The sequence below is a fragment of the Ranitomeya imitator genome, chromosome 3 (assembly GCF_032444005.1).
Source record: "Ranitomeya imitator isolate aRanImi1 chromosome 3, aRanImi1.pri, whole genome shotgun sequence".
Classification (NCBI taxonomy): Eukaryota; Metazoa; Chordata; class Amphibia; order Anura; family Dendrobatidae; genus Ranitomeya; species Ranitomeya imitator.
The window spans coordinates 613,271,623-613,284,961 of NC_091284.1; positions in this window are offsets into that span (position 1 = coordinate 613,271,623).

A 13,339-nucleotide genomic window follows, 5' to 3' on the forward strand; every position below is an offset into this window, starting at 1 on the left:
TTACGAAGCCACTCCTTCGTTGCCCTGGCGGTGTGCTTTGGATCATTGTCATCTTGAAAGACCCAGCCACGTTTCATCTTCAATGCCCTTGCTGATGGAAGGAGGTTTGCACTCAAAATCTCACGATACATGGCCCCATTCATTCTTTCATGTACCCGGATCAGTCGTCCTGGCCCCTTTGCAGAGAAACAGCCCCAAAGCATGATGTTTCCACCACCATGCTTTACAGTAGGTATGGTGTTTGATGGATGCAACTCAGTATTCTTTTTCCTCCAAACACGACAAGTTGTGTTTCTACCAAACAGTTCCAGTTTGGTTTCATCAGACCATAGGACATTCTCCCAAAACTCCTCTGGATCATCCAAATGCTCTCTAGCAAACTTCAGACGGGCCCGGACATGTACTGGCTTAAGCAGTGTGACACGTCTGGCACTGCAGGATCTGAGTCCATGGTGGCGTAGTGTGTTACTTATGGTAGGCCTTGTTACATTGGTCCCTGCTCTCTGCAGTTCATTCACTAGGTCCCCCCGCGTGGTTCTGGGATTTTTGCTCACCGTTCTTGTGATCATTCTGACCCCACGGGGTGGGATTTTGAGTGGAGCCCCAGATCGAGGGAGATTATCAGTGGTCTTGTATGTCTTCCATTTTCTAATTATTGCTCCCACTGTTGATTTCTTCACTCCAAGCTGGTTGGCTATTGCAGATTCAGTCTTCCCAGCCTGGTGCAGGGCTGCAATTTTGTTTCTGGTGTCCTTTGACAGTTCTTTGGTCTTCACCATAGTGGAGTTTGGAGTCAGACTGTTTGAGGGTGTGCACAGGTGTCTTTTTATACTGATAACAAGTTTAAACAGGTGCCATTACTACAGGTAATGAGTGGAGGAAAGAGGAGACTCTTAAAGAAGAAGTTACAGGTCTGTGAGAGCCAGAAATCTTGATTGTTTGTTTCTGACCAAATACTTATTTTCCACCATAATATGCAAATAAAATGTTAAAAAAACAGACAATGTGATTTTCTGGATTTTTTTTTCTCAGTTTGTCTCCCATAGTTGAGGTCTACCTATGATGTAAATTACAGACGCCTCTCATCTTTTTAAGTGGTGGAACTTGCACTATTGCTGACTGACTAAATACTTTTTTGCCCCACTGTATATATATAAAATAAGTGTTACGTTTCTTTTTGGCTGCTGCTTAAGCTGTTATTCCATGTCATTGGAGATTGTCGACTGTCCCAACTATTTATTTACTTTCGAGTAGAATGGAATAATGAGTCTGAAGGAGCTTATGGCTGAAACAGAGAGAATGCATTCATTCGCACCTTTGGCCTCTTGGCTAGACTTTAGAGACTCTAAGATATTTCGAGCTATCCTCAGGTGTTGAGCTTCTAATTAATTTTAAGAGCTGATTTTGCTGTTGGAGGTTCTCCATTATTCATGGATTTCTAGATTTTCCCTCACCCTGCCACCCTACCTCCTTCTTTTCTTCTTTTCTTTGACTTCTTTTTCTCTTCATTCTTCTTACCTCATATAGATATAATTATCGTATCTTAAATATCTGTTTATAACTCTCAATAGTTAGGAGAGGTCCATTTGAATATGGGCATAAGACACCCTAATCCCACTTGATTTTTGCTACTGCAGCAATTGTATCTTGTCCACTTACAATGCGCACCCTGCCTATTCGCTCTTTTACATTACTTTTTGGCTCTCTATTCTTTGTCATTCCATGTTTGTATTAAAAATGTGTGTTTTTGATGTTAACTCTAATTAAAATAAAATCTGATTTAAAATGAATTTAAGTGAAGCTAAATATGGGATGGTTGAGAGGTATGACATGAGGCTCTTGTGGTAATGTAACATAACTTATGTTCCTTTTGCAACACCACAGTCATGTTAACATTCAAAAACATGAATCGGAAAATGCAGACTAATGACTATACAATGTAACCCTATAAATTCTACTTACACATCTAGGAAAACATATTCTCCAGAAATAAAAATATTTAATATTCAAGTACCTAGTAAAAAACATCAGTTTTACACTTTGGATTTTTAGGATAATGCAATCAATTGCTGATCTTCCATGCTCTCATTACTAATCTAAATTGTTACATATATTTATGCATTAGAGCTGCACTGCTCAAAATAATTTCTACAAACCTTTATCTTTTAATTAGTACATAAATATAGCATGATGCTCTTACAACAGGCCTGATGTAATTTGATTTTTATATTGTTCATTAATCCTATTAAAGATTCACTTGTTGCTATAATTCCATATCTAAAAAATGTCTGTTAAGTTTATGGCTTCTTTTTATTACTTGGAAAATACACTAGTGGCAGCCGCTTCTTCAGTTAATTCAATTATATTGTGTACAGTACATGACATTCTCAAATTAAGTAGCCATAATTTTAATTAGTTCATAACACAAGGGATATGCACTGTCCTCAAAATAAAACATAACATTAGAAATTATCTCTCTTTTGTAATGCATTCATTCAACTAATTTTCAGTTTTAGAAATGTCTGTCCTGTAAGCTGAAATCACAAAGACATTTTTTACTTAGAACATTTTTTGACAAGTTGCCGGGTATATATAAATGCTTAAGATGTTCTTGCCCTTTACGGACCTACAGTATTATGCCTCATTATAAATACATTTAACATAAAAGTCTCATGATGTAAGAACTGTGCATTTGTCTGCAACCGCAGAACCAAAGAACAGGATAAATTAAACATTCATTATTACACATTAGTATACTTCTGAAGTATCTTGTCAGAATTGCATTTTTCTTCCTGGTGCAAGCTCTAATATGTATGTCTGGCTTAGACAACACTTATCCATACTGTATGTCCAAGTTGGGCATTTGGATGAAGTAGTAGATAGTATAGAGCAGCTCTAAAAAGAACAACTCTACTGCTGGAGGAGCTATATCATCTGTGCATTATTTAGACCCTTTAAATTCAATAGGCACAATTTATTTTTGCTGCTTAGGCTTCATCCTTCTATTTTTCATCATACGGCTTTGGACATTCTACAGTGGGTTAAGGTACCGTTACACTAAACGACTTACCAATGATCATGACCAGCGATACGACCTGGCCGTGATCGTTGGTAAGTCGTTGTGTGGTCGCTGGGGAGCTGTCACACAGACAGCTCTCTCCAGCGACTAACGATCAGGGGAAAGACTTCGGCATCGTTGAAACTGTCTTCAACGATGCCGAAGTCCCCGGGTAACCAGGGTAAATATCGGGTTACTAAGTGCAGGGCCGCGCTTAGTAACCCGATATTTACCCTGGTTACCATTGTAAAAGTAAAAAAAAAAAAACACTACATACTCACATTCCGATGTCTGTCACGTCCCCCGGCGTCAGCTTCCTGCACTGACTGTGTCAGCGCCGGCCTTCCGTAAAGCAGAGCACAGCGGTGACATCACCGCTGTGCTCTGCTTTACGACCGGCGCTGACAGTCAGTGCAGGAAGCTGACGGCGGGAGACGTGACAGACATCGGAATGTGAGTATGTACTGTTTATTTTTTTTAACTTTTACAATGGTAACCAGGGTAAATATTGAGTTACTAAGCGCGGCCCTGCACTTAGTAACCCGATATTTACCCTGGTTACCAGTGAACACATCGCTGGATCGGCATCACACACGCCGATTCAGCGATGACAGCGGGTGATCAGCGACCAAAAAAAGGTCCTGATCATTCCCAGCAACCAACGATCTCCCAGCACGGGCCTGATCGTTGGTCGCTGTCACGCATAACGATTTCGTTAGCGATATCGTTGCTACGTCACAAAAAGCATGACGTTGCAACGATATCGTTAATGAAATCGTTATGTGTAAACGTACCTTTAATCTTTACTGTGAAGGGCTTTTAAGATATTTTTTCAGTTTCCACCATCTACAGGTTCTTCTCACAAAATTAGAATATCATTGTTACGCTTAGGGACCAGGAAAGCAAGATAAGTGGACCCACTGGACCGAAATAGCGAACCTCCCCAGGACGAGTGGACCAGGTGGACCACCCCCTATACAGGGAGCGTTAGGAGCAGACCCAGGGGAGACTACTGTACGGCAGCCGGTACCAAAGCAGAGGGAAAGGAAATGGTCAGGGCAGGGACGACGGAAAAGAAAACGAGGAAGGAGAAGAGGAACGGGAAACTGACAAGACAGACAGAAAATGAGAGACAAACCGGAAGACAGGTTGAGGACACGAGACCACGGAAGCGCAGGAGACGAAGGCGGAAGGACTAGGCAGAGGATCAGGAACACCGGGAAAACGGAGGCACAGGAGAACTGGAGCTGCAAGGGAAGCACGGAGACAGACAATGATTATACACAGAAAGGAAAAATCAGAGACAAGAGACAAGCAGCTGGGAGAACGCAGAATACGCTAGGAAGCGTGAGAGCCAGAGGCATTTGCCAAAAAACAAATGATAGACAGGCACAGCCAAAAGGAAGAGGTGGCCTTAAATGCAGAGTGGCAGCGTACCTTCCGGGTCATGGTCCTCCAGGACCACAGAGAGCAGAGGAAAGAGCGTCCAGAGAAAAGGGCAGAGTGCGCGTGCGCAGGAAACCCTAGTGCGCGTGCGCCCGACAGGAAGCAGGAGCCGGGAGAGCGAGCAGAGGAGACGGCGCTGGAGGAAGAACAGGAGCACGCCGGGACACCGTGGAGCTGTAAGTCAGAGCGGACAGCAGGGGCCGCGGCGGTGATAACGGCGACCTGAAAATCATCAAAGTTAATTTATTTCAGTTCTTCAATACAAAAAGTGAAACTCATATATTATATAGAGTCATTACAAACAGAGTGATCTATTACAAGTGTTTATTTCTGTTAATGTCGATAATTATGGCTTACAGCCAAAGAAAACTCTAAAGTCATCATCTCAGTAAATTAGAATAATTAACAGAAAACACCTGCAAAACCTTCCTAAGCAGTTAAAAAGGTCCCTTGGTCTGTTTCAGTAGACTCCACAATCTTGGGGAAAACTGCTGACTTGGCAGATGTCCAGAAGGCAGTCATTGAGACACTCTACAAGGAAAGCCACAAAAGGTCATTGCTAAAGAAACTGTTCACAGAGTGCTGTATCCAAGCATATTAATGTCAAGTTGAGTGGAAGGAAAAAGTGTAGTAGAAAAAGGTGCACAAGCAACTGCGATAACCGCAGCCTTGAAATGATTGTTAAGAAAAGGCCATTCAAAAATTGGGGGAATATCCACAAGGGGTTGACTACTGCTAGAGTCATTGCTTCAATAGCCAACACACACAGATGTTTCCAGGACATAGGCTACAAGTGTAGCATTCCTTGTGTCAAGCCACTCATGACCAATAGACAATGCCAGAAGCATCTTACCTGGGCCAAGGAGAAAAAGAACTGGACTATTGCTCAGTGGTCCAAGGCATTGTTTTCAGATGAAAGTAAATTTTGCATTTCATTTGAAAATCAAGAACAGAGTCTGGAGGAAGAGTGGAGAGGCACACATTCCAAGCTGCTTGAGGTCTAGTGTGAAGTATCCACAATAAGTGATTGTTTGTGGAGCCAAGTCATCTGGTGGTGTAGGTCTACTGTGTTTTATCAAGACCAAAGTCAGCGCATCCGTCTACCATGAAATTTTAGATCACTTTATGCATCCCTCTGCCAACAAGCTTTTTGGAGATGGAAATGTAATTCTCCAGCAGGACTTAGCACCTGTCCACACTGCCAAAAGTATCTATACCTGGTTTAAAAACAAGTTTCACTGTTCTTGACTGGCCAGCAAACTACCCTGATCTTAACCCCATAGAGAATCTATAGGGTATTGTCAAGATGAAGATGAGAGACACCAGACCCAACAATCCAGACGAGCTGAAGGCTGCTATCAAAGCAACCTGGTTTTCCATAACACCTCAGCAGTGCCACAGGCTGATCACCTCCATGGCACGAAGCATTGATGCAGTAAAGGAGCCCTGACCAAGTACTGAGTGCATTTACTGAACATACATTTCAGTAGGTCAACATTTCGGATTTTAAAATAATTTTTCAAGCTGGTGTTATAAAGTATTCTAATTTATTGAGATAATGACTTTTGGGTTTTCATTGGCTGTAAGCCATAATCATCAACATTAACAGAAATAAACACTGGAAATAGATCACTCTGTTCGTAATGACTCTATATAATATTTGAGTTTCACTTTTTGTATTAAAGAACTAAAATAAATTTACTATTTCATGATATTCTTATTTTGAGAGAAGCACATGTATATGTGATTGTCAATTCATATTTCCTGTGGTCTTAAATGTTTTTATCCTTTGTGGATGTTCATGTAGTTTATGTGTGTCATTAAATAATGTATTGGTATTCACTTTTTCAGTATTGGTTTTTGTATCAAAGCTAATGTAGCACCCTGCCTTTATATTTTGGGATGTGCACATATGTCTCCTTTTATTGTTACATCACATGGATTATCACTTGGGTCCAACTGCTGAGATCCGGAGACAATTATCAGACAATGTCGAGTAGGTTTCCCTTGATAGTGACCATAAGTATAAGATCCAACAGAAGATTGAATAAATAATGGAAGGTTGATTAAGGATCTCAGGTTGTTTCTATTAGAGAAAGGTCTGGACTGCAGGCAGTCAGTTTATTACCTCAACTCTTCTGCAAAACCAGGCTGTTTTGATGGAAGCAGTATGTGGTTTATGTGGTATTGTCTTGTTGAAATTTGCAAGGCCTTCTGTGAAATAGATGTCTGGATGGGAGCAGATGTTGTTCTAAAACCAATATATAATGCTCAGCATTGATAGTGACTTTCAAGATGGAAGCTGTCCATTAGGGTGATATCCAAAAAATGTTTGTGCAAATTTTTAGGTCTCACCCCTGGGAATAATTCCCTTTGGTGTACCGTCATGAGACACAAAATTTTGTAACATTGCAAAGTTTACTGGTGGCTCAATCAACACAAAGCTAATAATTATTTGTAATAAATATCATGCAGCAAAATAAATTTAAAAGTAAATTTTACAGTACTTTCACTTTTTTAACAAAACACCCTTTTTTGGTTCAGGATGGTCATGGCAATGCTTCTCCACACAATGAAGAAAAAACTGTTTCTGGTCTTCTTGAGTGCTCAATGATGAATTGAATGTACTCATGAGCTTAATAGAGCGTTAGGCAGCATCATTCACAATTTTCAATCTGGCGACTTTTGAAGATGCATCAATGTAACTTGCATTAGTGTGCCACAGACAAGGATCTCGATGAAAAAAATCTTGGCTTATTTCCAGTGCAACAAATAGTGTTTTTGTGTTGGACGACCTGAAGTGATGAAGCTTCTTGTGAGACACAAGGTCTTCGGCAAGCTGCAAGCAAGTTGAGCAGACATCATTGCCTTCCTTCTGCAGAGCCAGTACCATCTTAACCTTTTCTGCGGTTGGAACCTCACTATCAAAAAAGACAGACCAACCATAATCTCACTGAGGTTCCACATGTGTCTGTTGAAAGCTTTTATTGCTGCTTCAGCAACAGACATGTTGATTCCTTTGTATGTTGCAAGGCACCAAACCTTCAAGTATAAGCGGACAGTAAGGGTATGTGCACATGTTCAGGTTTTTTCGCGTTTTTTGTGATAAAAACGCTATATTATAACGCATTAAAAATGCATACATATGCATCCTATCATTTAGAATGCATTCTGCAATTTTTGTGCACATGATGCGTTTTTTTTCTGCGAAAAAAGGCATTGCGGTAAAAAAAGCAGCATGTTCATTAATTTTGCGTATTTTTCGTGTTTTTCCCGCTATTCTATGCATTGGGAAAAAACGCACAAAAAACACGCCAAAAAACACTCAAAAAATGCATAAAAAATGCATGCGGATTTCTGCAAGAAATCCTGACGTGTGCACATACCCTAAAAGTGCAAAATTGCTGGAGGTTTTTTAACTCTGATGAAGTTAAATGAAATTGATAATAAAACATGAAGATCTTCAGGGCGTATATCACTTTGGCCTGATGGTAGGCGCCTGGAATATTGATGTGTATGTCTGGGTTTGCTGGCAAACTAAGGAACAGGAGTGCCAGTGTATATAATGCCTTGTAATCATCTCTTGGATGGCATTGTACCAGCTGGTTGGTGCACAATTCAACTAGACACTCCATAAGTGGACTTCGCTCAGTTGAAACTGTCATCTTCTATTCCAGCCAAAAACTTGGTTTTATCCAGTTGATTCCAAGCAGCTGAAAATCTCTAAAACAACTTTATATTCGGACCTGTTGCCGGCCACAATTTATCGAAACACACTTGCAGTAATTATCTCATGAAAGTAGTTCATACACGACAAACTCAGTAGTTCTTTTTGCAGTTTCTGTTGCAAGAGGATGCATGCACAAGCCTTTGTACCAGTGTTACTACTGGTCGTGTTGAATGGCATAAACTTCACTTTCTCTAAGAGCTGTCAATTTTGCAAAACCTTAAATACAGGCTAAGCTTGTGCTGCTCTTGTGCTCTTAGGTATATCTGGGACAGGCCACAACTTCTCAGTTCCACCTCCTGACACTAGTGCTGCCAGTTGCTCAGCAGTTTCATTGCGGGTCTGGCTTGCAAACCTTTTCCTGTCCCAGTGAAGAGTCAGTGGATCACTGCTGTTGAAGGAAGCTCTGATAGCATTTGCTGTAATCTCTCGATGCTGACTATGGACCTGTCTGTTAGATTCCCTATTCAAGTGAGGCTGTCTGGATCATGGCCAAGAGACTGAGAAGCAGCAGGAAACAGGTAGATCACTTGTCTATCACTGGTATTAGTTCTGCCTAGAGCTGCAACAACTTCCGGAGTCACAATGTTGACAGATCTTACCCACTTACATTTCTTGGGACTAAAATGCTCTTCGCCCTCATCACTTTGGTTGTCGGAAGCCAGTGATAATGTCATGCACAAAGTGGGAAGGGGAAGGAAGCCCAAAACGCTAGGGAAAGGGGGAGTGGAGACGCGTAGGCAGATCTAATAGCACCCTGCCTCATCTACTGTCCCTACATTGTTTCCACACCAATAGCCGAGCAGAAACCTAAATAGGGAAGGGGGAAAAAAGCAGTGGTCAGTCCCCGCTGTACACTAACGAGAAAAAGGGAGACAAATAAGGGGGAAGCAACTTCGCTTGAGCAGACTCAGAGAGGTAACACCAAACGTCAATCAACACCACCAGAGAGGAAATTAGCTGACTGCTTTCACTCCAAGCCTTTACAAGGGAAAATGTGAATATCACTGGTGACTCTCTGAAGCAAACTGTATCATCTGACACACACCCGTGACACTTACCCGCAGCCTTGAGGGTGCAATGCTGCAAGTGAAAAGAAAATGGCTGGATGCAGAGGCTCATGACGTGTAGGGGTCTGGTGAGACAAGTGTAAGCCCAACGTGTGCTGCCACTCAAAGCGGTTTCTTCAGGGGCATGTAGTAAGGCTCTGTTGTGCAAGTATAGGTATATATACTGTATATAAGCAGCATAATTGCAGCAATCAAAATCAGCTGTGAAGCTTAGCAGTGAGGAGTCATGTGAACCACTGGCCACAGTCACTATTTGACCAGAAGTATTTTGTCATTAACAAGCGCATGCACCTCAGTGATACCGATATGGTGGAAGGTTGTCAAGTACTACGCATGTGCTAAGAACAATTGCTAAGCTCAGAGATATGTAATGAGAAGCTGTAAGGTATTGCGTATGCACTGGAAACAGTTACGGCACACTGAGGAGTGCACAGGTCTATAGACATAACCAAGGGACAGGGTGAAAGGAAATGCCGTGATCTACGGCTATGTGTTTTATGCAGACAGGTTTGATAATGGTGGAATTATAGGTGAATGAACAAGGGGATAGAGACTTAATCTCAACACTGCCCCTGCTAATGAAACGTACCTGTGACCTCTGTATAAAAGTCTTTTTGTCAACTGTAAAGTTCAGCCAATGCTGAAAAAGACAGTTTCCTGTCTGTCTAATGGTCCCATTCTTCCACAATGACCTTTTTCTCTTTGAGCAAGCAACAAGTTTCTGTCTTCCTGAAGTTTTATAAGTTTCATGGCATCAGCATGAGCAACAGCAAACAAATCATGTGTTTTGGTTCACGGTTTAGCGAGACACTTCCATTGAAGTGATAGACTACTGATGATCATGCAATATTGTTGCCTTATTGGGATTCACGCATTTTCACAGAACCAAAGTACTTCATTGGCTGTGACGGTAGTACTGGTACATATTGCATTCAATTATTTACAGTGCAGAAAATAAAACTTAGATAACACCTGCCAATTCGATGACAGGTTTAGAACCGGTAATACTGCATGCTGTCCCTTCAATTAAACCACATTCCTCTAACACTGCAATTTGAAAACAGCATTTTTTTCTGACAACACTGACAAAACCTGTGGGAGGCCTAAATGGCAAACCTAAAACCACATTTCATACCTTTGTATTCAATTGTGCACCTTATCCTTCGCCCATTAGCAACCTATGCCAATGACTGAGGGAGGGGCTACAGCCGCAAAGTTTGTTCATTGGCTGCCCTGCACTTAGCCTTTCAACAAACTTTATTGTCCGGAATGGAAGCCGGGACAGTGAATGGAGTGCAAGTGAGTGCTACTGAGCATGCTTGCCCACAGCCCCATTCCCTTTCAGTGTGGGCTTAAAGGGAACCTGTCACCCCGTTTTGGCCACTTTTGTAAGGTATTTCGGCAGCATAGGTAGGGAATCAGGGGACAAAAAATACCCTATTGTAAAGCACAGCTCAGGCCCTATTTAATGGTATTTTTATCTCCTACTGAAAAAACGGGGTGACAGGTTCCCTTTAACAGTGGCTGTATCAGAATACACAAGTAATTCACTCATCTCTAGTTGCTGCAAATCACCCTAATGTTGCTCATCAACACTTGCAAATTACTATTATAAATTAAAGTAAGTGAATTTCAGTTAAAAATGTTATTAGACAGTAAAAGAGTGGTGTAGGCTGCTGCGTAAAGATTTAGCTATTATACTTACCTAAAACAGTGAATAATACTGAATAAAACTGAATGTTGTCTGTAATCTGGCAAGTTCACTTTGAAACAGGGAATATAAACTAATATTAATAACTAGATGGTGGCCCGATTCTAACACATCGGGTATTCTAGAATATGCATGTCCACGGAGTATATTGCACAGCCCACAAAGTATATTGCCCAGCCACGTAGTATATTGCCCAGCGACGTAGTATATTGCCCAGCCACATAGTATATTGCTCAGCCATGTAGTATATTGCACAGCGATGTAATATACAGCACAGAGCCACGTAGTATACAGCACAGACACGTAGTATACTGCCCAGTCACTTAGTATATTGCCTAGTCACGTAGTATATTGCCCAGCCACATAGTATATTGCCCAGGCACGTAGTATATTGCCCAGTGATGTAGTATATTGCTCAGCGACGTAGTATGCAGCACAGAGCCACGTAGTATATTGCCCAGCCATGTAGTATATTGCCCAGTCATGTAGTATATTGCCCAGTCACGTAGTATATTGCCCAGCCATGTAGTATATTGCACAGCCACATAGTACAGTCATGAACAAAAATTTTGAGAATGAGACAAATATTAATTTTTCCAAAGTCTACTGCTTCATTTTTTCTAATGGCAATTTGCATATACTCCTGAATGTCAGAGTGATCAGCTTAACAGCAATTACTGTACTTGCAAAGTCAATATTTGCCCAGAAAATGAACTTTAACCCCCAAAACACATTTCAACATCATTGCAGTCCTGCCTTAAAAGGAGCAGCTAACATCGTTTTAGTGATTGATCCATTAACACAGGTGTGGGTGTTGATGAGGACAGGGCTGGCGATCAATCAGTCATGATTAAGTAAGAATGACATCACTGGACACTTTAAAAGGAGGCTGGTGCTTGGTATCATTGTTTCTCTTCAGTTAACCATGGTTATCTCTAAAGAAACACGTGCAGCTATCATTGCACTGCACAAAAATGGCCTAACAGGGAAGAGTATCGCAGCTACAAAGATTGCACCTCAGTCAACAATCTATCGCATCATCAAGAACTTCAAGGAGAGAACTTCCATTGTTGTCAAAAAGACTCCAGGGCGCCCAAGAAAGACCAGCAAGCGCCAGGACCGTATCTTAAAACTGTTTCAGCTGCGGGATCGGACTACCAGCAGTGCCAAGCTTGCTCAGGAATGGCAGCAGGCTGGTGTGAGTGCTTCTGCACGCACTGTGAGGCGGAGACTCTTTGAGCAAGGCCTGGTTTCAAGAAGGGCAGCAAAGAAGCCACTTCTCTCCAGAAAAAACATCAGGGACCCACTGATATTCTGCAAAAGGTACAGGGAGTGGACTGCTGAGGACTGGGGCAAAGTCATTTTCTCTGATGAATCCCCTTTTCGATTGTTTGGGACATCTGGAAAACAGCTTATTCGGAGAAGAAGAGGTGAGCGCTACCACCAGTCTTGTCTCATGCCAACTGTAAAGCATCCAGAAACCATTCATGTGTGGGGTTGCTTCTCAGCCAAGGGAATCGGCTCACTCACAGTCTTGCCTAAAAACACAGCCATGAATAAAGAATGGTAGCAGAATGTCCTCCAAGAGCAACTTCTCCCAACCGTCCAAGAGCAGTTTGGCGCCCAACAATGCCTTTTCCAGCATGATGGAGCACCTTGCCATAAAGCAAAGGTGATAACTAAATGGCTCATCATGGAACAAAACATAGAGATTTTGGGTCCATGGCCTGGAAACTCCCCAGATCTTAATCCCATTGAGAACTTGTGGTCAATCATCAAGAGACGGGTGGACAAACAAAAACCAACAAATTCTGGCAAAATGCAAGCATTGATTGTGCAAGAATGGACTGCTATCAGTCAAGATTTGGTCCAGAAGTTGATTGAGAGCATGCCAGGGAGAATTGCAGAGGTCTTGAAGAAGAAGGGTCAACACTGCAAAGATTGACTTGCTGCATTAACTCATTCTAACTGTCAATATAACCTATTGGTACTCATAATATGATTGCAATTATATTTCTGTATGTGATATAAACATCAGACAAACACTAATAAAAACCAGAGGGCAGCAGATCATGTGAAAATATAATTTTGGTGTCATTCTCAAAACTGTATATTGCCCAGCCATGTAGTATATTGCCCAGTCACGTAGTATATTGCCCAGCCACATAGTATATTGCCCAGCCATGTAGTATATTGCACAGCGATGTAGTATATTGCCCAGCCATGTAGTATATTGCCCAGCCCCGTAGTATATTGCCCAGCCATGTAGTATATTGCCCAGTCACGTAGTATATTGCCCAGCCACATAGTATATTGCCCAGCCATGT